The 23,832-nt window shown below is 35.1% G+C and overlaps 1 protein-coding gene across 2 annotated transcripts in view; it reads right to left on the minus strand.

Annotated features, from left to right (window-relative positions):
• SNCAIP (synuclein alpha interacting protein) overlaps positions 1-8,825 on the minus strand; it is a 213,240-nt gene extending 204,415 nt beyond the window's left edge. The window contains exon 1 of one of the 2 annotated variants that reach the window (XM_074281510.1): positions 8,358-8,825. The gene's annotated coding sequence lies outside the window, so the exon portion shown is untranslated. The remainder of the gene's footprint in view (positions 1-8,357) is intronic. The other variant, XM_074281511.1, reaches the window with a different exon arrangement.
• Between the last annotated feature and the right edge of the window lie 15,007 nt (positions 8,826-23,832).

The following is a 23,832-nucleotide window of genomic DNA, read 5'->3' on the forward strand; positions in this document are numbered from 1 at the left end:
ACAGCATAAAAATTCAACCAGAAAATGTTCAAATTTAAAATGATGTAAACTAATCATATAGCAAAAGCAAATTTTAACAGGCAAATAATGCTCAGGCACTGGAACCTACTGTGCCAAAACACATAGATGAAGGTTTCTGACATATTGGGTGGACCTTCTTAGAGGATTTATAGAATGATATGGACAAGATTCACAAAGGATGAAAATCTATATAGAAGTTGTCATCTCGAGGCAGCTAGATGGCACAATGTTATAGAGCACTGGCCCTGAAGTCAGGAAGACCTGAGTTCAAATCCAGCCTCAGACACATAATACTTCCTAACTGTGTGACCCTGAGCAAGTCACTTAATCCCAATTGGAAGAAGGAAGAAGAAGGAAGAAGAAGAAGATCTCCAAAGATGGACTTCAACCTCCTGTAAAATAGAGATTATGCCATTTACTTTATCAGTCTCACAAAATCACTGTGAAAGAAAGTGGTTTATAATCTATCTGTTGGTACTACCTTAGGGAAGTGTTTTAACTTCTTTTTCTTTTTACTTTATTATCTTTATTATTATTTATTTATTATCATTATCTATAAAATGAGGAATTTGAAGGTCTCTTCCAATTCTAAATCTATGATCTTCTAACTCTTTGTGATCCTTTCATTCAAGTACTAATGCTACTGATATTAAAGAATATGTTGCCCCAAACACACAAAGACAAAAAAACACACAAAGTTTAAATGATTTTTCTAAAGTAAACGATGATCCAAGGTGAAACTGAGATTAGATACCAATTCTAATTCCCAATACAATGATCCTCTTTTGTAGATCATAACTGCCTCTTAAAGGGTCTGAATTAAGTACAGTTTTCTGAAGGTGCATTATTTTTACATAACTCTACAGTTAAAACACTGATGCCTACTTTCATCGTATTCTGTTTCATGAGAGTAGTATTTTGAAGAATTTAGGGTAAAAATGGCCAATTTATAACCAAACACAACCAAACAAGTTACAAGAGTTCACAAAATTCAAATACCATATATATAAAGAGAGAGAGAGACAGAGAGACAGAGACAGAGACAGAGAGACACAGAGAAAAAAGACAGAGAGATTATGCATACTATATAATATATAGTATATATACATACACCACATCTGTAGATGTACATACATAAACATACTAATTCTTATAGAGGCTACTAATGATTACCATTACTGAAAATGTGGAGAAAACTATACCATTCTAACAGCTTCCCACCAATACTATTTCTTAAACTTTTCTATATCTTGGTTAAACCAACTTATAAAAATTAAGAAGCATGTTTATTTTTTTATTTATGTCTGGTTTTTGATAGCTTATTAAATAAAGACTATCATGGTACAACCATACTATTGCTTGATTGTCTGTGATCCCATTTTATATTTTAATGCTCATTATCAGGAGAGGGACCCAAATCTTAAAGATTAAGAACATGAAAACTTAACTTTTAATATTGCTCATGTTCTTTTCATCAAGTCTCATCCAAATTTGTCCTACATTGCTTTAGAAACTAGGAGCATAGAACTCTATAACTATAAGGAATTTAGACAACCTGTTTGTCCCAATAAAGAAAGGCTGAAGTACTTTTACTTCTAAGACAACAAGAATGAAATAGGGACTAATTAATGGAACTTACAGACAACAGACCATCAATTCACCCAAAAGTGATAAACAACTTCTCCAGTGCATAAGACCCCAAAAGAAAAGGAAGCACTGGGGAAATAGTTTATATAGAGCAAGGTAATGGTAAGAGATATGAGGCAAAAAAAATGGTCCATAGAATATCAGCATAAAGTAGAAAAGTTATGATGTTTCTAACATTAATCAGTATATACCTTACAGATTTATCAGGATAATGATTTCAGGGCCAGAAGGAATTATAAATGTTAATTAGTCCAAACCTTTGATGTTATATTTATATATATACATATATATATATATACACATACACACACACACACACATAAAACACTATATATATATATATAAAGAGAGAGAGAGAGAGAGAGAGAGAGAGAGAGAGAGAGAGAGAGAGAGAGAGAGAGAGAGTTATAAATTGAGTTCCACAGAAGCTAAATAGGTCCCAAGGTCACCCACGAAAGTCCAGGATTCATACCTGGTTCCTCAGGTGCCCAAACCGGCATTTTTTTTTTGCATTGTATCACACTGCCTCAATCATAGCAGAGTCAGTCTATATCATAAAGATTCCTAACACAGCCCATAGTATGAATGTTTATGGTCTAGAGAAAAAAGCAAATTTTGAGATAGCAAGGTGCTAAATGTCCACCTTGACCATAGTTCACCTTCCCCTCTACAAAATGGGAGAAAAGATGCTAGTTATTTCTGAATATATTACTTCACTCTTATAACCTTTGAATCCCTCAAAGGATCATAGAGAGAAGATGACTGCTAGAAAAGCATAAGGAGTTTTTGTTTTGTTTTCCTGTTTTTATTTAAATTTGGAAAGTTAAGAATCTGGAAAGAAGCCAGAGAACGCAAATAGAATAAGCCCTTCACCAAACTGTGGTCATCTTTGTTGCTGAATACTAGCTGAGTCAATTTCTCCAAACCGTCTAAACTTTCCTCAGGAATGAGCTACACCAGTGGGTCCTAGAATCCCAATGGTGGTGGTCTATTGTATCCACCCTAGATAGCCATGGAGTATGGAATTATGGGAGAAGAAGAGAGTCTCTCTAGTCTCTGACAAGTGTAGTGCTAGAATGACCACATTTAAACACTATATGATAGCCTAGCTTTCAGGACAATGAATGGGAAGTGGAGCCTGAAAGTATGGACCCTGTGGGCATGGAAAGTTGGCTTCAAGTTCACTCTGCCTTGTACAGACTCATAGGCAATGTTTTTGTTATTCCTACTGGGGAAATTGTATAAAGTTCATTCAGCCCACTCAATAGGCTATCACTTAACATTCAAAGAATACAACTCATCCCTATTTCATACACAGGGAATCTGCTAGTTCTTCACATTGGCTTATTCCCCCTTTAAGAAGCTTATATAAAAAATGAAAAGTAATAAAAAATCTTAGGAGCACAGAAAGAAATCCTATTATTTGGAAAAGAAGTAATGAATATGAATTTCATTATGAGTATGAATTTTAAAACAACTCTTAGATCAATTTATGGAGTTATATAATTTTATCTCTTGATTGGATCAAAGAAATTTCTTTCTCTTTGCCAGCTTCCTTACAAAAACGATGAGCAAGGGCTTCTGCCCCTATAACTCTTTGCCATTGACAATATACGATTTTTGCTTAACAAAAAAATGTTAGACTAGTAAATTCTGACGCAAAAAGTCCTAAGGCAGTAGCAACAGAGTCAGGTTGAATACCCAGGGCCTCAGTGACTCCAAATGCAGGTACTAAGGTACTATCTTAGAGAAGTGCCTTAAGCTCTTTTTTTTTTTTTTTTTTTTTTTTTTTTTTTTTTTTTTTGCATTATTATCTTTTTATCTGCAAAACAAGGGAGTTGAAGAAGATGATATCCAAGGTCCCTTTCCCACTCTAAATTTATGATCCTCTAATTCTTTTAACACTAAATTCTGTGATTCTTTCATTCAAATACTAATACTTTCCATAACAAATCTGAGGCTAGAGGAGAAATCCTAAAAGAAATTACACTTTAAAAAAATCTAAAGTTTAATTTTTACATCCATAACATGCATCATTGTTAATTGCCCCAAGAAGGAAAACAAATATAACACAATTCCAGCTTTTCTGCTTCTCATACCTGCTGAAACCCTTAGTTTCATGTGGCCCTTTGAATTCTATATCATTATAATATCCTAAAAATTCCTGGATAATTCAAGGTACTAGGCTTTTGAGCAATCATTTTTATGGGGGACCCTCTGTTTATTATTCAGATCCACAAATTAGATTTAATCGACATTAAATATCTTGAGATTAGAGAAGAAATGCTCCAAATAGAAATCAAAGAAGAAAATGACTATGAACAACAAGAAGAGAATCTAAGTCACTGTCCACAGTAGAGGCACATTCATGAATGTGACTGTGGAAAAAATTAATTTTATTTAAATAGAATTGGTTTCCTTTATAATCTTATGTATTTTAAATAAAATGCATTAAATAAAATGTTTTAAATAAAACATTATTCTGAAAAGAGGTCCATAGGCTTCACCAGACTGTGAAAGAGAACCATGACACAAAAAAATGTTAAGAATCTCTAGTCTAAAGTCTAAAAGAATGAAAGAATTTGACAAAGAGAAAGAAATTCCCCTGAATCACTCAAGATATGGAGAGAAGGATGGAGAGAGAGAAATAGGGGGAAAAAGGGAAGGGCAGAAGGAGAGGGAGAAGAGATGGAGAGATAGTGATAGCTATAAAGTTAGGTATCTGTGTGTATTCATACACGTACACACATATACATGCATGCATGCATATTTATAATAAAGCTCTTTCTAGGAAAAGGAACACAACCTAGGTGTTATCTGAAGAGGAAGCAGGTTGTTTTTTTTTTTTTTTTTGTTGTTGTTGTTTTGTTTGTTTGTTTGTTTTTTACTTACCAAAAAAAAAAAAAAAAAAAAGAATCAGCAGATGATGTCAAGTAGTAAAAATATCAGTTATTGACTACAGGGAGAAAAAGTGTATTATATATACTTTCTCAAACCTGTCAGATTCAATGTTCCACATCTATTGTTGATGATTGCTATAGGAATGAATAACATCACCAGATGTTATTCCTAGAATAGGAATTCCTAGGCATTATGAAGTCTTAGACAAAAAATGAAGAACTTGCGGACACATTACAACTAACTGAAAGTGGAGACCTTAGAAGAGAAAGCAGGACTTAGAAAGTCAAAAATCACTAAAAAAAAAAAAGGTAGTATCTGAGAATAGGATTTAACTTTCTACACTATTTCTGTAGCTTAAATATAAATGATAGATTCTAATGACTGGGAAGAAATAACTAGCAGAGGGAAGCTAGACTTGGAATCAAAATACTTGAAGAAAGAGGCAATATGGCATGTTTATCTGTACATGATGCGAAGCTATCTCATGAACATGCCATGAACTCTTGTTTCAAACAGGAAAAATGGAATCAAAGGCAAAGGTCCCTTAATCAGTTTTCCCAAAGGAGAGGGAAGAGATATCTGTGAGAAGGGAACCATATAGAGATAGTTATATGGGGAGATATGTGGATTTATACAGATGTGTTTATATATACTTACATAAGTATGTGAATGTATTATTGTATTTATTTGTATTCTACTTTGGGATAGTACCATTGTTCTCCCTAGGAATTTTTTTTTTCTCCTTCCAAAGGTTTTTTTTTTTTTTTTTTGTTTTGTTTTTTATCAAGGCTCAGCTAAAGTTCCAACCCAATCATGAAACGAAACTAATCTCTAGTTTATAGTAATCAATCTGTTCTTCCTTTGAGTGTCTTTAGCATGTTTTCTCTGCATTGCATTTTTTGGTGTCTAAATTGTTTTTGAACTTTTTATATGTGTGCGTATTGTTTCTTCCACTAGATTTTTAAATTCCTTGATTCCAGGGACTGCTTATTATAGTCCTTTGTATTCTTCATCCACCTAGGATGGAGGAGAAGTTCAATAAATAGATGCTGAAATAAATAGGTTTCAAGAATAAGAGAAAAAGTCAACACAATATTTAGTTTCTCTCAATAGTTTAATAAGTTTTTTTCTCAATAATTTCTTAAAGCTAAAAATAAATTGATGTTAAATAAAAACAAATTAAGTAAAATAAAATGTGTAATGTGTGCATTATCTTGATAAATGTATTTATTCACTATAAGTTGCTTCCTATCAATTCCAAATCATCCCAACGGTATAAAGACATAGCAAACATATATTTAACAAAGGTTCTAAGCTAGTATCTGTCTGAATTTCTACTTACTTTTATCCCAGGATGCATTTTCCTAATAATTTTTTTCTTACAGCATCAGATTGACAGACTGCCAAACACACAGACTCTCTATTTTACTAATGTCATTTATTCTCTGGTCAATGTTCAATAAGATTTTGCATGTAAAAGAGAAATTCCCTTGTGTTTCTTATAATGATGCACCTGCTGTATGTGAGATTTCCTCCTCTGACAAAGAAATGTCTTAAATCTGGCAAGCAGAACTGCTTCAGGCTCTTTCTGATAATATCAAAGTTCATTTGTTTATATTAGATGTTTGTGCGAGTTACTTCCCTTTAAACATCAGTTAAACATGCTACAACTCCTTGCAAAATAACATCGAGTAAAAAGTTTCTTGCCATATATTTTCTGTTTTGTTAGTGCATAATTACATTTGAATCATTGCCTGAAATTAACAAGGCTGCTACAAAATGAAAAAAAATTGTTTGCTCTACTTCCCCATGCACATTTTTAAATAGTGAACATGGAAGTACAAAACAACTTCAATTCCAAACTATTATCCTGTATTTATCCCTTTTAACACTATGACATTAAGTCATTTAAAGTTCATGTTTAGATTCCTTTTCCCTCCTTAAAAAGAATGCTAGGAACAAATGTTTCTCTTCTACATGTTTTATATCCCAAACAACTAAGAAAATCAGTAATTTTTTTCCCAGTACAGGATACACACTTTCTTGCATGTGTAAATTCTCAATCAATGTAGTCTTGCTAGGGAATGCTATAATTGTTATTACAATGTAACATAAAACCTTTTTCATCAAGCTTTAAGGACACTATGCAGGGTACTTGGTAAAACTAAAATAAAGTTAAATTTCCAATTACACTTAATCAAAACTATAGCAGATGATATTTTCTATAAAATACACACAGGCAGTTTTCTTGCTTTTTTTTTTCTTTTGAAATTCCAGTACATAAATGAAATACAGATTTCTACTTAGTCCCAACACATCTCTGTGTTCATAAGACTTCATAATAAGAAAAATAGATTTTGCCAGGTTGCAGATTAAACAGAGAAACTTTTCGTTTTTAAAGTGACATTTGGAGAATTGATATAATTGCATATACATAATTCTAATAAAACTCCCTGATATTGTCCTAAGTTCATTTAGAAAATATCACTCTGCACTGGGCTCCACTTCATATGGAGTGTGACAAAACAGTTCTATTACAATTTTCCCCTTCCTTAGAGAGTTACCTGTCAGTATAAGCTGGGAGAAGTTCAGAGCTTTATTTCAAGCAGCAGGAAAATAACACTAACAGTAAAACTTCCTTCCTTGGTCAGCTTTCCCAAGGCAAACAACATGGGGGGGGTAGGGAGAGAATGTGTATAAGCGTGTGTGTATACTCACTAATGATCCCCTTAAAAGTAGTCACAATGTTGTTGCTCTTTTCCTAAAGGCTTTCTTCTTTGCAAGTGAGTTCAGCAAAGAATGCTAGTATTTCCTGTGGAAACTGTATGGCTGCCAGTAATGTCTCACTATTTCCCCCCTTTTTTCTTTTCTTAAAAAAATTAAGCAAACAAAACCTGGCATTTGACAATAGCCAAACTACGACTTTACTCCACTTAACACCTGCACATGAAATTCACCAGAACAGTAAGCAAAGTACAAAACATTTCAGCAAGCTAACACAAACAGGCCCCAGAAGAATGGCTTAATAAAGATGCCAAAATCGAACTGAATTGCCATAGAAAGGGAATACAATGTGGTACCCAGACTGTTTTGATACTAAAAAGATATATACAGATAGAGATATATTATTCTCTGTCTTTCTGTATAACTCTCCGTCTCTGTTTCTCCGTCTCTTGTCTCTCCATCTCTGTCTCTGTCTCCATCTGACTCTGTCTCTGTCTCTCTGGGTCTCTCTCTCTCTCTCTCTCTCTCTCTCTCTCTCTCTCTCTCTCTCTCTCTCTCTCTCTCTCTCTCTCTCTCTCTCTCTCTTCAATCTCTCCCTCCCCCGTAGTTTTGTTAGATCTTTTAATTGGTTACCTTAGTAGTCCCAACCAACATCACGACCAGTAACAGTAGTGGTGCTGTGATTTACTGATAAATACAAAACAAGCTAATAGAACAATCAATTGAAATCCGAAGCAGAGACTGAAATTCCTGTGCTTGTGCAAATTTTCCCTCCTTGGTTAAAACAGCCCTTTTGGCAGCGGCTACTGTTACTATAGATACATCTTCTCCCAAACCCTTTCAAGAGAGATTTGCTGCGGGCCACTCTGGCACTGGTTCCATTGGTCAAAGCTACCTTTTCTTCTCTTGCAAGCAAAGGATGCAAGGCACAAAAGGGAAACATTGAGAGACAGAGGGAAGTGGTTGGTATGGTGGGGGTCGCACACATGCAAACTTGTAGGAACCTCTAGCAAAGGCCTTTGCCTCCCTCTTTGGGACCTGGGTTCAGAAGAACTTGAACTCACCCGAGGTGCCCTAGAACTCAGCTCCTGAGTGGGAACGATGATGCTGAAAACGGTTGCTGCTCCAGCTACTACTCGCTCCTGCTCCCGTGGAAAGGGCCCTTACCGGCAGGCGAGACACCGCCACCACAGCAGCAGCAGCAGCAGCAGCAGCAGCAGCCGCTGCTGGCTCCCTCTCTACGTCACAATGCGGCCGGGACGCGGTTCTCTTTTCCCAAGCCCCGAGTTTAGGAGGGGGCCGGAGAGAATCGTGAAATCGAGGTAGGAGTAAGACAACGGCGAAAGGGAAGGGGGACCGCCACGTGACGTCCACAGCTACAAACCTCCTCCTGGCGCCGGGAAGAACAGGGGAGCAAGGGCGGGGACGCAGCTGGAGGGACTTGCTGCTGCTGCTGCTGCTCTAGCCGCTGTTGCTCAGGTCGCCTCCTCCTCCTCCTTCACCGTGTATCTACAAACGCTATTACCACTCTGACTGACAGCGGCCCTCCCCCATGGTGCTGAAAGAGCCCCCGAACCACTCCACCTCCCGACAAGCACAAACACACCCCTCTCTTTCTTCCTCTCCCGCTCCTCTTGTTCTCCTGATTCTTTAGGCTCTTTTTCTGCAACCTGCCCTCTTTTTAAAAAGCCTTTCCCACTTCCACTCCCACTTTTCTTCCTATGCATTTGCTTTTTCCCCTCTTTTTGATCGTTTTCCCTTTTTCTTCCCTTCTCTTGTTCGGCTTCTTTTTTGGCTTTTCCATTTTTCTCCCCTTTCCCTTGTTCTGTTTCCCTTCTCTGCCTCCTTGCTTTTTTTGCTACTTTTCTCCTTTCCTAATTAAATTAATCTTTTATATTAGGCCCATTTGGTTAAATTTATTTTCTTAATTCTATTTAAGGGTTTCAGGTTTTATATACATATATACATATATGTATATATATATATATTTAATACACACACACACACACACACACACACACACACACACATATATATATATATATATATATATATATATATATATATATATATATATATATATATATATATATATTTGAAGGCTATGTGGAGAAGGCATAATCCTAGTAGCAGCACATTGCTTGAAAAGTACCTTAGGCTAATAATCATCATAGGCATGGCATTTGGCATTCCCAAACATCCCCAGGGGCTTCACACACATACTACGCTTCATTGCTTAACCATAACTCTTTCTTTGATGAAGGAGTAACCTGCACTCATATGTTAAAGGGAGGAAAAGTGAGAAGGAAGTTAGGTCGTCCAGTTTTGGTTTAGAGAGTCCTTTTAAAATACTCAAACTACTACAATCCCGAAACTACAAAAATAATAAACTCCAGCACACTATTTCTTTCACAGGGTTAGTAAACTAGGACTATCCCTCCTCTTTTACTTCTTAAAGTTGAGAGTGAAAACATTTATAAGAACATTGGCTCACAAACATCTCATTTTTGCCTGTTGGAAAGCTTTAAATGATTTTTGAGAAATTCTCTTCTTAGTAGACTTTCTAGCCAAGACAGTATAAGGAAGTTCACATAACTTAGATATATCATCTTAAACTAAAGACCATGCTGTTTGTTGCTCCTTGATTGTTTGGCTGAAGCTACTCACCAGAGACATAAGTGAGGAAACTACTCTTTTCTAGCACCAAAGACATTATCCTTCTTCTATCCCCTAAAGACAAAGTAGAAATAAAGGACTTTTCTGGATAACTTCATGATGAGGATTTGTGCTAATTGTATCATTCTTTCCAGAAATGAATTCCTAATAAGGTTTGAAAAACAAAGTTTACCAGATTATTCATTAAGTGTATTACTATCCTTGCAAGGAAATTTGGGAGGAAATGTCAACTCCCTAGATCTATTCAAAAAAGCATAGAGTTTCTTAATCACAAAAGACATTTGACACTAGGATAATTCCATTTGCTACTGGAAATTTCTGGCTCTTTGCTTTTCATCAAACAATCCAGCAATTTATTGTCTTTTTTTTTTAATTTGTCATGTACAAAAATGCAAGTATATACATAAATATGGCTTTCCTATTTAGAGAATGCACATTATCCATCATATAACATATTGTCAGATGACATCACACGGCACTAAAATACTTGAAAATATTGAGTTTAATTCACTCACATCTGTTTAAAATAAAACTTTTTTTTGACAGTGTAAGAGGCAACACACAGTTCCTTACTTGCTTCTGGCCAACCACATGTGCTTGCTGTACTACTTGGCTCTTTGGGATGATGAAGCAATCCCTGTATTAGACACTAAGCAAGAAGAGCAGCTGACTCAGTGGATTTTTAAAAGGGAATAATTTACCTTCACTTTAATCTTTCCCTCCCAGATGCAGACCATGCCATAACTGTTTGAGCCCCTACCTGGGAGGGTTGGGGGAAAGGACTGCCTTTATTTTCACTCCAGACACATGGTGACACCACCATATGGGCTGTTAGTGCAAATGCCTTGTTAGGTGAGCTGAGCCTAGCCCTTCGGTAACCTGGCTGCAATTTCCTTATGTGTTTTCTTCTCTAAGTGTAGATGATCCAACAACAATCCCCAATTGGACATTACTAGTTTTAGAGGCAAATTTGTATGTTTGTTAGCTGTGAAACTGAGATCTCTTGGTCAGAATTGACTGGTGGCAAAGCAGCTGAAGCATCTCCAGAAAAGATACAAGCAAAGGAAGGAGTTCAAGCATTTGGCCTTACTTGCCAAAAGATCTAGGGAGATTATTTGGATAATGCAGATTGAGGGTAGAATTTTAAAATGCCTATTCAGAAATCCCCAAAATTACATTATGTCTAGATAATTTAAATAGCAATCTTCTGGAAATGTGTCACTATGGTTATTTGTTGTTGTTGTTGTTGTTGTTGTTATGGTTTCTAAGTCTGCAGGCAATTTATAATTGTGGATTTTGTGTATTATGTATTTATTTTGAGTGTACAAAATAGATATTCCATACCTATTTAATATATTTATTAGTTTCTACCTATGAAACAAACCTACTTTTTAAATAAATCATTTCCCAAATAATAGAATGGGGAGGAATAATGAGTCAGAGAGAGAAATGGAATCTCACTTCCCTTACAGATGGTCAAGGTTCACAAGGACGAACCCAGTACAGACCACAAATCTTGAGATAAGGTTTAGAGCAGATAGGCTCCTAACTAGAGAGGAGGAAAGCAAAGATCCCTTGCCCACTGGATACAGCAATGGTTCCATTTGCTAGAAAAGTAGAAAATGTGTAAGGTATTAATAGAAAAGCAACTATCTGGCTTCCATCTAGTAGGTATCAATGGATTGAATTCATTGGCATCTTTGGCATATTCTTTATTGAATATAAATCTACTCCTATTGCATAAAACAATTTAACACCCTTTACTAGGAAAACCTTTGTTTTTTTTTTTTTTTTTTGGGGGGGGGGTGTGAAATTACAAACTTCTGCCTCCTTTCAACTGCTTTCAATCCAAAACATCTAAGAATGGGTCAGATGCTCACTGAGTTACTTCAAGAATCTCGTGCTTTTATTCAAACATGAAAAAAAAATGTGATTTTTTTAAAACTTGGAATTTGTATGAGCAAGAACTGAGGAATGAAGCAGAGTGATCAATGTAAGAAAGGTCCCTAATAAGTAACATCCAATAGTGAAAAACAACCATGTTGGAGATGTACTTTCAAATTTTTTTCTTTGTCTTTTTATAGTTCCTTTTATTGTCTCTTGTTATGTTCTGGTGCTAACATGGTTTTCATTATATTTCCACCATTGTTTCCACATGGTTGTGTTTATACTGTTATTTACATTTTTTTCTGGTATACACTTTTCCATATATACCATCAGTGTGATTGCATATTTTTATAAGTTTCTCCTAAAACAGTGTCAAATCCCAAACACAGAGTAGACTTCATGTTTTCTCCCACAATGAATAAATACTTGGGTCAACTGAGTAAAAATAATACATTTTCTCAGAAGAATATTAATATTGTGCCAAACCAATCATTTTCCTCTACCCTATTCCTTAGCTACTATTGATAATCAAATTCCAAAGAGTATAATCTTTCCAATCCTGGCATTTTTGATAATGGTGACTATTTAAAATAAGAATAGAGCGAATTTTCTTTTTTTTTCTTTTTAAATTTTTTTTTATTTTTTAAAATTATTTTTATAATTATAATATTTTTGGCAGTAAATATGCATAGGTAATTTTTTACAGCATTATTCCTTGCACTCCCTTCTATTTCGAATTTTCCCCTTCTTCCCTAGATGTCAGCCATTCCCATACATATTAAATATGTTATAGTATATCCTAGATACAATATATGTGTGCAGAACTGAATTGTTGTTGTTGTTGTTGTTGCTAAGGAAGAAATGAATTCAGAAGGTAAAAATAACCTGGGAAGAAAAACAAAAATGCAAACAGTTTACACTCATTTCCCAGTGTTCCTTCTCTGAGTTTAGCTAGTTCTGTCCATCACTGATCAATTGGATCTGAGTTAGATCTTCTCTTTGTTGAAGATATCCACTTCCATCAGAATATATCCTCATACAGTGTTGTTGTAAGGAATAATGATTTCCTGGTTCTGCTCATTTCACTCAGCATCAGTTGATGTAAGTCTCTCCAAGCCTTTCTGTATTCATCCTGTTGGTCATTTCTTACAGAACAATAATATTCCATAACATTCATATACCATAATTTACCCAACCATTCTCCAATTGATGGACATTCATTCATTTTCCAGTTTCTAGCCACTACAAAAAGGGCTGCCACAAACATTTTGCCACACACAGGTCCCTTTCCCTTCTTTAGTATTTTCTTGGGATATAAGTCCAGTAGTAGCACTGTTGGATCAAAGGGTATTCACATTTTGATAACTTTTGGGGCATAATTCCAGATTGCTCTCCAGAATGGTTGGATTCTTTCACAACTCCACCAACAATGCATCAGTGTCCCAGTTTTCCCACAGCCCCTCCAACATTCATCATTATTTGTTCCTGTCATCTTAGCCAATCTGACAGGTGTGTAGTGGTATCTCAGAGTTGTCTTAATTTGCATTTCTCTGATCAATAGGGATTTGGAACACTCTTTCATATGAGTGGAAATAGTTTCAATTTCATCATCTGAAAATTGTCTGTTCATATCCTTTGACCATTTATCAATTGGAGAATGGCTTGATTTCTTATAAATTAAAGTCAATTCTCTGTATATTTTGGAGATGAGACCTTTATCAGAACCTTTAACTGTAAAAATGTTTTCCCAATTTGTTACTTCCCTTCTAATCTTGTTTGCATTAGTTTTGTTTGTGCAAAAGCTTTTTAATTTGATGTAATCAAAATTCTCTATTTTGTGACCAATAGTTCTCCTTTGGACACAAATTCCTTCCTCCTCCACAAGTCTGAGAGGTAAATTATCCTATGTTCCTCTAGTTTATTTATGATCTCATTCTTTATGCCTATATCTTGGACCCATTTTGATCTTATCTTAGTATGTGGTGTTAAGTGTGGATGCATGTCTAGTTTCTGCCATACTAATTTCCAGTTTTCCCAGCAGTTTTTGTCAAATAATGAATTCTTATCCCAAAATTTGGGATTTGGGGGTTTGTCAAACACTTGCAATATTTATTCACTATCTTGTCCTGTGAGCCTAACCCTAACCTATTCCACTGATACGATCACAACTAGTCTATTTCTTAGCCAATACCAAATGGCTTTGATGACTGCTGCTTTATAATATAGTTTTAGATCAGGTACAGCTAGGCCACCTTCATTTGATTTTTTTTCATTAATTCCCTTGAAATTCTCAACCTTTTGTTCTTCCACATGAATTTTGTTGTTATTTTTTCTAGGTCATTAAAATAGTTTCTTGTGAGTCTGATTGGTATAGCACCAAATAAATAGATTAGTTTGGGGAGTATTGTCATCTTTATTATATTTGCTCAGCCTATCCAAGAGCATTTAATATTTTTTCAATTATTTAAATCTGACTTTATTTTTGTGGCAAGTGTTTTGTAATTTTGCTCATATAATTCCTGACTTTCCTTTGATAGATATATTCCCAAATATTTTATGATATCTACAGTTATTTTGAATGGAATTCCTCTTTGTATCTCTTGCTGTTGGATTTTGTTGGTAATGTATAAAAATGCTGAGGATTTATGTGGATTTATTTTGTATTCTGCAACTTTGCTAAAGTTATGAATTATTTCTATTAGCTTTTTACCAGAATCTTTGGGGTTCTCTAAGTATGCCATCATATCATCTGCAAAGAGTGATAATTTAGTTTCCTCATTACCTACTCTAATTCCTTTAATCGAATAGAGCTAATTTTCTATCAATTTCCAAGCTCTAGGTCATTTAAAAAATTGATTTCTCCTTATTTCTAAAATACATCTGTCTATACTTCTACTCAGTTTCCAGAACAGATCTTCATTGTGTTAGAAAGGGGGTAAATCTGCTGCAATGAAGAAAAAATGGCAGTAACACAAAATAAATCACTGCCTTAAAGAAAATAGGAATGAGAGAAACTAGGCTTGTACTGACTTAATAAAATCTATTATATTTAACCTTCCATGATGCCCAAAGAATAAGAGAGGCATTCACATAAATGATCACAAATTGGATAATCTGCCTGACTAAGCCTATGTTATAGAAGCAAGTTCAATGAGTCTGAATGGAAGGTTTTTCATTAGCCTTAGGCTTCTAGTAATTCCACTTTTCCAAAGTGAATTTTCTTCATGTAAATGAATAAATATTTTGTAGTTGTGTGACATATGTTGAATTGAATACATTGCAGGGACTGTCTCAAGGATCATATGCCTGGTGCATCTTTGGAACATTCCAAGAACTCTAACAAACTTGTTAATTCAGTGTTTGTAGGCCGGCTTTGTTGTTTTTCCAACTCTTTGTGACCTTACTTAGGGTGTTCTCTACAAACATGCTAGAGTGGTTTGCCATTTTCTTCCCTAGCTCATTTAACAGACAAAGAACTTAGGGGAACAGGTTAAAAGACTTGCCCAGAGTGATGTAGCTGGTAAATGTCTGAGTCAGATTTAATTCAAGAAGATCAGTCTTCCTAACTTCAGATCTGGCATTCTATTCACTATACCTCCTATTTGGACCTCTCTTATTTAAGTGCTCCAGGTAGCACCATGTAAATTTGAGACATACAGTGAGACAGGGAACAGAATAATTTCCGGTGCTGAAGAGGGACTGAAGTAGGCAAACTTAAAGTTGAGCCACTAGCTGCCTTTTCTAAGTTTCCTTTACTGAGTAGGTAAGTTACCTTCCAATTGATGTGGAAGTATCCAGTCTTAGAAAAGGAATTAAGACCAGAGGTCCCAGGTTCTTTGAATGAAATTGATTATCAATAAAAAGGAATTTCTTCATCAGAGAAGATGCCCAATAAGAGAAGGATCTTGAATTCCTGACCTGGCTTGTCAGAAGACATAGATTCTGATGCAATAGTAAAGAGGAAATATAAAACACCTAAATATTGTGATATGAGAGCAACCTGCCAGTGGCTGCTGAAAGTCTAACCCAGGCCTATAGAATGGATCTCTTCATTTGAGAGGATGATGATGATGATACAAGGAGACTGAGAGGCAGTTGCTGTTCTCTGATTTCTTTCCTCTTCCCTTTTGCCTCCAATTTATTTCATTCCCAATCCACAAGGAACATGTGGTTTACTAAAGGCTGCTTTGCAACTTCAAGTGTTATATTTCATAGCTGTGGAGGCTCTCAGAGAATTGATTTGCCCCTTCACTTAGGCATGGTTCTTAACACCTAATCAGCAATCTACAAACTACTGATGATAGCCTCCTACTAAATTGTTATAGTAATTATAACTTAAATTAATGAGTCCTATTTTAAATTTTCTGTTAAGGTATACCATTTTTTATATTTATAATATTTTTGGTTGTAGGAATAAAACATCTGTATAATAACTGAATTATACTATACTTTAAATCTCTTTTTACTCCTCATTTTAGCGCAATATTAACATGAATAAAATCTAAACTTTAAATTTTCCCCTAAGGTCTTAGAGCAAAAGATTTAACAAGCTAATGTATATGAAAAGGAAATCATTCAGAGAATCTTTCCTTCTTTTGAGTAGAGGCTAAACATCTCTATTTCTGAATCCCATCAGAATGATTTACTTGGGTCCATAACAGAGGGGCTCCATAGTGGAGAAGGAAGAGAGATAAGTGTTATTTTCTACCTAGTGTTTCCTTTCCTGGAAAGGTAAGTTATCTTCCATTTGAGGTGGAAGCACCCAGGCTTAGAAGACAAATTAAGTCCAGAGGTAATAAATTGCCAGTAATTTATTATTTTTAGTGCAGTATTTAGAAATGTCTCATGAGTGGATCATCTGTAGTGAACATGCAAAATCGTATGGTTAAGATTTTTATAGGATGAAAAAGTGTAGAATATTGTAATCTACAAGAGGAATATCTACATAACCTAAGATTTTAGGTTAGTTATATGTTGGTAACTGTATTTAACCAAAGATTTATAAAATTATATTTTTCATTTTAAAGTATGGGAACAAAAGTTTCACCATAATATAGGGCATTCTATAGCCATTTTGATTATGAACCTTCTTTAGTAGTCTGTGAAGTCAGCATACTCTCATCTGCAAATAAGAACATCTGGAGGACTTTACCATCTGTAGAGTATCTGACTTTGACTTGTAGTTGGCTCTCTTCTCCTCAATGACAGTGAGGAATACCTCTGGTGAACATATGTTGCTCTGTTTTATGCCCTTTATTATAGGACTGGTTTGACTTGGTTGTGTTTGGTAGTTGAGGCTCAAAATCAGATGAAATGAAATATGCATCGGTCATCTAGCAATTAATGGAGGAACCTAGCTATATAACAGGCAAAGGATATTTAGTATTCCTGGCCAGCAGGCTGGATTGAGTCATTTGGCAGTTATAGATACACAAAGTCCAAGAGACAATAATAACATATAGTGAGTTGGCCTTTTTTATGATATTAGTTGACCAGAAAATCAAGCCTTAGTACCTGAGCCAATTAAGTCTCAAGGATGATTTTTAACATCTTTAAGAAAAAAGTAGCTTAGTTTGTACGCAGAAGGTTCTAAGAAAATATAGCTTCGACCACATAGCAGAGATCTAGGAAATAATGCTCTTATAGTACCTTTTACCACTTAAATAGTACTGCTACTGGATAGCCCTATTCTGGAGGCTAAGAGAGATCTGTAATAGACATCATAAGAGAGGAAAAATAAAACTTAAAGCAGATAGCAGCAAAGAAGGAAAACAAGCAAGGTAATGGACCTCTTAAGGACTGAGAGAATATGAAAGAGAACTAAGATCAGAAATCTCAGGTTTTGCCTCTCTCCAACCATCCACAAAATGTTGTCTCTTTTAGAGAGAGACCTCTATTGAGGGTTCTTTGATACCTTTCTTCTATGGATTGGATGAAAACTCCCATTCATTTTCATCCAGTGAAAATCAACACCTATTTAGCCAAAGATTTCCAGTACCTACAAGTCAACTCTTGATCACCATGACTATAGAGAATCTGACTTTGACTTGGAGTTGGCAATGACAACCTAGCTATAGCACTCTCCATATAATTCTACACCACCCATATTATTAAAAAGCAGATACCACCAAACCCTTTCTAGGAATGAGCTATCCCAACCTAAGAAAAGACACCTGATTCCCCCAGGTTTCACAGAACCTTCTAAAGGGTAAAGAAATGTTGAGATTTGGGCAACCTCACAGACAAAATGGAATAAAAGAAGACTGGAAAGGATTGAATGGGATTATATCCATTCTGCTGAGGCTAGTCTTCCTGAAACTTTGACCCAAGAAATCCATGGAGTAGAGATCCTGCCTCTTTCTTGAGATAATACTAATTTATCAGGCCTAGTTTCTAGATGATAGAATATCCAATACTGTTATAATAATGAGCTTTTGTTTTAAAAGTCTATTTTAGCATTGCAGGATACCATGATATTAGCAATGATATGACTGGAATTTGGAAAACCTAGTAAATGTGAAGGTGATGAACCCAAAGCAGACCTTCTTCAAAATAAAATATACATTTTATACTGATGAAAAGTACAAAGGGATTTATTAGAAAGAAGGAGATGTTCTACAGAAACCTTAAGAGTAGCTTCCATGTTAGCAGACATAAATGGCTCTGAATTCCCATAAACTAAGCAGCTTTAACTTAAATAAGGACAGCTTCTTGTCCTGAAGAAGAAGAGTTTCTCATTAGAGGAACGTTTGTGAACCTCATGAGATGATATCAATACTGGTTCTTCAAAGTTCTGATGGGCATGCTGAACAGAAACACCTGTTTTCTGTTTATATAAAATGTTCATGTGACTCCATGCCTAACACAAAATGGCATCACAACTCCCTTGTCCAGATTAATGTTGAACCCAATATCGAACCTCTGCAGGTTCAATAGTTTGTGGTGAAAGACATCAGCAAATTTTTTCAATAATCCTAACTTCAAAGTGGAGAAAGTTAAATTGTCAAAATGTGTTCTTCTATTCAGCCAAATCCATAGCCACCATCAAATAATTAGTATCAAGTAAAATTTTTCCTATCCTGTCCCTCAAAGATCTTTTACAGGCTAATCTTGCTTGTAGCTTGGTTCATTAGAAGAACTTGATAGCACACCCATAACTTAGAGTTATTGAGTTGGTCAGAGTCCAGTTGCATATACATTTCTCATAAAGGTAGAATCATCAGGAAATCAAGCAAAAGAGTGTTCAAGAGCCAAGTCCTTATAGTCAAAGATTTGTTAGAAGTGAAGCAGTGGGGCTAAGACCTTCAGGCTCAACCTCTTAATGCCTGGAATTATTTTAAAGTAGTATTTCCATTTAACAACGGAAGCCCACTTATATTGTTAGAGGATCTATCACATATTATCCAATTTATAATGGGCATATCTAGATAAGCAGCAATAATATGATCTTGTATCATCTATTTACTTTAAAATAGGCTCAACTACATAAAGGCAATTGCTTCTTTGGCATATATGAGTGGCCACTTCTGTTAGCTTACAACTAGAAAGCCCCAAATCCATTTTATCTGGTGATCCCTTGGTACCTGACAGAAGGTTAGCCTGGACTTTTTGGATAAAGACTTCAAAAAACATTAGTCTTAAAGATCATGTGTCCAAGGAAAGTTACTAGTGGATGACCCATTTTAACCTCCCAAGGCTATCATCTGTTCTAGATTCCATTTAAAAGACATCCTTTTGAGGTTGGAAAAAATATTATTTTACCGTTGTAAACTTTCAAAGTCTCTGCTTTCTTCCAAATGTATACCAAAAGAAAGTTCATATATTTAAAAATACTTTTCCTATGATATTTTAACCATGGAAATTTTCTGGTTCCTTGCTGGATATATCTGTACATATCTTGTGAAGTAGTCACAATTATTTCAGACAAATTCTAAAAGCTTATTAGTGCTTATATTCTTCATATATGAAAGACAAGTTTATACACACAGAGCATATCAATCAATCAAAGAATTTAGGCTACAGACAAAAACAGTACTTGGCCTAGAATGGCATTGCAATGGAAAATTTGGATTTAAAAACTCAGCCATACTCTCAGGGCATCTATAAATTATTAAGCTAATTTAGAACCTGAGGTTTGAGCAATCAGGCACTATAGTTAAACCTCTGAGGAGAAACTATCTGGAAGGAAGGAGAATCCTTGGTGTCATCTTTGGCCTAAGTGAATTTTCATGTTTCCAAAAGACTAGAGCAGTGGTAACAAACTCAAATAGAAATGGAGGCCATTACTCCAACATAAGAATGCCTCAGGCTCCGCATCAACTTAATTTAAAATTTAATGATATCTGTTTTTATTTTTTCTTCATTTTGTAAAACATTGTAAAACATTAATAACAATATAATAACTAACATTTAGATAGTACATTACTATGTGCCAAACACTGGGCTAAGCATTTCACAGTTATTATCTCATTTTATCTTCACAATAATTTTTTTGAGTTAAGTGCTATTATCTCCCTTTTACAGATAAAGAAAATGAGGCAAAGAGATTAAATGATTTATCCCAGGTGACATAACTAGTAAGTGTCTGACAGGTCCAGTGCTCTATTTACCCTATCACCTAGCTTATTATCCTGTTTGGACTGCATTCAGGAGTGTTGTAGGCTGCATGCAATCTCATTTTTGACACCCATGATTTCAAACCAGAGGATACTGGATTTTCCACCTACTTATTGGTAGCTGAAGTCAGTGTTTATATTGGGATCCAAGGGCCGACGACATAAGTTCATGGCTTCATGAGGATCCCAGCCTATTATACCATATCTGAAGGAAACTTCCTCAGCACCTCATACAATGCAAAAAGGGACTTTAAACAGCCAAGAACTACATTAATCCTTTGTCATATGTGATCTCTAAGGTTGAATCCACTTTTCCCTGGACTTTTAATGTATTTATGAAAGAATATGTGACTTTTAGGGGGCTATTTTATACCAATTATTCTTATTGTACACTTTAGTAAATATCTCTTTCTAAAAGCTACTCATTAAATCTGACAAATTAAAATGATTCTCTCTCTCTCTCTCTCTCTCTCTCTCTCTCTCTCTCTCTCTCTCTCTCTCTCTCTCTCTCTCTCTCTCTCTCTCTCTCTCTCTCATCAATTGGGGTTAAGTGATTTGCCCAGTGTCACACAGCTAGTAAATATTAAGTGTCCAAGATTGTATTTCAATTCAGATTCTCATGACTCCAGGGCCAGTGCTCTATCCCTATCTATCCCTAAAATGATTCTCAACTGAGAATCGGGAAGGAGGGTCAGGAATACATTTGTGAAGGCTCAAATGGCTGGCATTAGAGAACCACCTGCAATTATTATAACTCCATGGGGTGAGACTTATGTAGGAGAGAGGGAGTTAGTGTAAGGATCCTCAGAGTTTATAAGAGCTGCAAACTAATTTTCCCTATTTTTTTCAGTGTGTTCATCTTGTGAGCTCTGCTTTCTGTCCTTAATTCATAACTTCCATTTGTCAATTAGAGAGAATGGTTCCTTTAAGAAATCTCCCAACGGAATCATGATACTACTGCATCTGGAGAAGAAAATAAATGCCAAAGAATTATACTGGATAAGCAGAAGCTGATGGTTATGGAATAAATGTTCTTTACAAATCATCTGAGAGGAATAAAAAGTGATTGAGGGAAATGAAGAGAAGAGAAGGAAGAGGTTGATTGAAGTGAATATATTAAATAGGTAATTAATGAATGCTTCAAGTCACAGATAACCATTTCTTCAATAATTTGTAACTATATGTTCATGTTTAATAAAAAGATGTACTTTTTATTTTTTGTTCAGGACCATGTACAAAACTTTTGTGCTCACAATGTTCCAGAAATAAGTATAGGGCATAGAAAAAAAAGTAACTAATGGAAAAGGGGAGGGAATATCAAACTTCCATCTGAGGTACAGGCATTTTCAGTAGGTTAGATTTTCCCAAATGCCCCTGTGTAGTTAAAATTTTTAAACCTCTAGAGTCTTGGTAAGTTGAGTGATAATTCAAATTTGAACTCAGGTCTTCTTCATATTAAGATCAGCTAGTCATCCATCTTTAAATAAATGAAAAATCATATGAAATGCTTCAGATAAATCTATTAAAAGTTGATTTTTAGTCAAAAATGTTTTCCCCTTACCTATAATTAAAGAAATTTATTAATTTAACACACATTTAATAAATGCCCACTAATTTTACCAAAAAGGAAACTGAAGCCTGAACTTGTTCAAGGACATATAGTTACTTGTGATAGCATTAGAACCAAAGATGCACTCACTGGAGCCAGCTCAAACTGACTTGTGAAAGCCAATTCTAAAATTTTCAGTGAGCATTTACACCTCAGAAATCAACAAATGTTAAAAATCAGGACTTGACTTATTGTCTTGACTGTCTAAACTTAAGAAAATGCTGAAGAAAATTTAATGATACATATTAAATTTAAAAGTGTATTGTGAGTACCTTCTCCCCTCCCCTTTCTAGTCCTTCCAGACCCCCTCAACCAGTTGTGTCAAGAACAGGATTTTTATGGTACATTGAAAAGAACAATTATTTTGGAATTAGATGCTCTCCAATACCTGGGTTCAAATTCTACCTTTAACACTCTCATCTGTAAGAACTGGGGCAAGTCATTTAATACTTCTGGGCCTCATTTCTCTCATTTAAAGAACGAGGGGTTTACGCTAAATGGCACTGAGAAACTTCCAGTTTTAAAACCACGATCCCATGAAAATATTTTTTGCTTAATTGGGCTAGCCTTATGACAAATATATTTATCAGAATAAGGAAATCCTGGAGGCTCCTGTGGCCAAGAATATATTATTCATCAGTCTTAAATGTAGCATATTTCTTGTGTGTGCCAGAAATAAGATTTGAACTCAGTTCTTCCTAATTTCAAGGTCAGCTAGTCATTTGCCTTTAAATAAATGATTATACTAAATGCTACAAGATAAATATATTAGTCAATGATTTTTAGTCAAAAAGTGTTTTCCCCTTGCCTATAATGGAAGCAATTTAGAGCCCTTCCATTTATTAATTTAACAAACATTTATTAAATACCTTCTGAATGTTAGAAACTAAAAGGAATGCAAAGATAAAGTTTAGGCCCTATTCTTGTACAATTGAGAATATAGTAGGGAGTTATCATACATACGTATGTATCTGTGTACATATACCCACACCAAGGTACAACACCAAACATTATAGAAATTATTAGAATAAAGCAACTATAACAGTGCAATATAAAACATAAAAACAATATGAGAGCTGTGAAGTTGTACATGAAATCAAAAGAAAAAAAAGATATTTCTAATCATTTCCCTGAGATGTGTCATTTCTGGAACTCTGTCTTCCCAGAAATCAGCCTTGGTCTTTTGAGATCACGGTCAGGGGATTATATCTAGCAATCTCCACACCTTTCTCCTCTCTCTCCACCACCAGGAGAATGACTCAATTTCCTCCTCCTACTCCACTCACACATGTCACTTCCCCTCCTTTGTCCACACCCCCGATCAAGCCAGCACCGAACAATTGGGGAGGGTCATCCTTCAAACATGTTAATGGAGAATTGTCCAATTGGCAATTAGTCTCACATGCTCCATTATCCAAGTGCATTTGCTCAGTTCTAGCCCTTTATATGTCATAATCATGGAAATGATTTTTAGAAAAAGGAACAATATTGACTGATAGAAAGAGACCCTAATAGCAAGGTCCTATGAAGGTTAAAAGTAGAGGAGAGTGCTTCATTTTTTAAAGTCTAATATCCATTATTGATGTCAGTCAGTACTCTATTCTATAGCATGATGTAAATGCACTAACAGGTCTATTGAATGTGTTTTAAATGCTATCCATTAAATCCTTCTAAATAATGTGAAAAATCATCCTTATCATGTCTGTTACCTAATGTCCATTAAAATATTCCCACAGAAACATATCTACCAAA

The sequence above is a fragment of the Sminthopsis crassicaudata genome, chromosome 1 (genome assembly GCF_048593235.1).
Source record: "Sminthopsis crassicaudata isolate SCR6 chromosome 1, ASM4859323v1, whole genome shotgun sequence".
Classification (NCBI taxonomy): Eukaryota; Metazoa; Chordata; class Mammalia; order Dasyuromorphia; family Dasyuridae; genus Sminthopsis; species Sminthopsis crassicaudata.